Source organism: Mus caroli, chromosome X, assembly GCF_900094665.2.
Source record: "Mus caroli chromosome X, CAROLI_EIJ_v1.1, whole genome shotgun sequence".
In the NCBI taxonomy this organism is placed as follows: Eukaryota; Metazoa; Chordata; class Mammalia; order Rodentia; family Muridae; genus Mus; species Mus caroli.
The window spans coordinates 95313540-95315479 of NC_034589.1; the positions used below are offsets into that span (position 1 = coordinate 95313540).

Here is a 1940-nt window from a genome sequence, read left to right on the forward strand (position 1 = left end):
AAAAAAAAAGAAAGAAAGAAAGAAAAGAAAAGAAAAAGGAAAGAAAAAAGAAAAAAGAAATTGTGCACTCCAGTCACGGAGGCATGGAGGATACCTGCCGACCTTCACATCTTCCTCAGACCACTTGCTGCCCTCTCCCATTTCCAAAGGGACTAAGCAAAAAAAAAACCCGTGGAAAACCGTACTTTCATTCCTCCTGTGGCCAGCTTCACCCCGCCCTCCTAGCCCATCCCCATTCCTAAATGTCAGCTCCTAATACCTAGAAAAAACGTTTTACCCAGAATCCCCAGTGGACATGCCTATCAGGATCCCAGAATTTCCTATGAGGCAGCACACAACGATCACACTCTCCTAAGAACCTGAGAGGGCAACAGAAACCAAAAAACAAAACACCCAACCAACAAAGACCAGAGATCAGCACATATGTAGCTGCTTGTATTACTGAGAAGGCTAGGATGATTCCACGACAGGCTCTTACCCTGGAATTCTCCTAATGTGCTTTAATCAGGCTTGCATGCTTACTTCAAGGTCTCTCTATGTTGGTAATGGAAGACTCCAGCATGCTGGAGTAAACATTCTTTGTGTTTACGTACTATTTGAGTCTGGGGTATCATTCTTCAGTGAATCATGGATCCTTACATTACGAATGCTAATTGTGTTCCCCAAAAAACTGTTTGCACAAGAGGGTCTGCACATAACTTCTGGGAAACTGCTCCCCTCCACCCCAAGCTGGTTATAACTGGTAAATAAAGATGCCAGCAGCTAGTAGCTGGAGAGGGCAGACAGAGGTGGGATTTTAGGATTTTCCTGGCTTGGGGCTGGGAGGAGAAGAGAGAGAGATCCGCCCTGCTTTAGAAAAGTGTGGAGACACAGCCATTGCAGTTCATTGAGCTCCATAGAGACAGCACCGGGGCAAGGGAGAGCCGGACGGGCACTGGGCGACTTTGTGCCTCGCGGAGGAAAATCAACTAAACATGGCCAAAGCAGATCCTAAGAAGCCGAGAGGCAAAATGTTCTCATATGCATTCTTTGTGCAAACCTGGCGGGAGGAGCACAAGAAGAAGCACCCGGATGCTTCTGTCAACTTCTCAGAGTTCTCCAAGAAGTGCTCAGAGAGGTGGAAGACCATGTCTGCTAAAGAAANGGGGAAATTTGAAGATATGGCAAAGGCTGACAAGGCTCGTTATGAAAGAGAAATGAAAACCTACATCCCCCCGCCCAAAGGGAGACCAAAAAGAAGTTTAAGGACCCCAATGCACCCAAGAGGCCTCCTTCGGCCTTCTTCTTGTTCTGTTCTGAGTATCGCCCCAAAATCAAAGGCGAACATCCTGGCTTATCCATTGGTGATGTTGCAAAGAAACTAGGAAAGATGTGGAACAACACTGCAGCGGATGACAAGCAGCTCTATGAGAAGAAGGCTGCCAAGCTGAAGGAGAAGTACGAGAAGGATATTGCTGCCTACCGACCGAGCTAAAGGAAAACCTGATGCAGCAAAAGAGGGGGTGGTCAAGGCTGAAAAGAGCAAGAAAAAGAAGGAAGAGGAAGATGAGGAGGAGGACGAAGAGGAGGAAGATGAAGATGAAGAAGATGATAATGAATAAGTTGGTTCTAGCGCAGTGTTTTTTTTCTTGTCTAAAAAGCATTTAACCCCCCTGTACACAACTCACTCCTTTTAAAGAAAAAAATTGAAATGTAAGGCTGTGTAAGATTTGTTTTTAAACTGTACAATGTCTTTTTTTTGTATAGTTAACACACTACAGAATGTGTCTTTAGATAGCCCTGTCCTGGTGGTATTTTCAATAGCCACTAACCTTGCCTGGTACAGTCTGGGGTTGTAAATTGGCATGGAAATTTAAAGCAGGTTCTTGTTGGTGCACAGCACAAATTAGTTATATATGGGGACAGTAGTTTGGTTTTTGTATTTTTTTTCTTTTGGTTTT

General features: G+C 44.6%; 1 pseudogene; it reads left to right on the forward strand.

The window, feature by feature from the left end:
* The first annotated feature begins 957 nt into the window (after nt 1-957).
* Nucleotides 958-1601, forward strand: LOC110286143 (annotated as a pseudogene).
* The last annotated feature ends 339 nt before the right edge of the window (nt 1602-1940 follow it).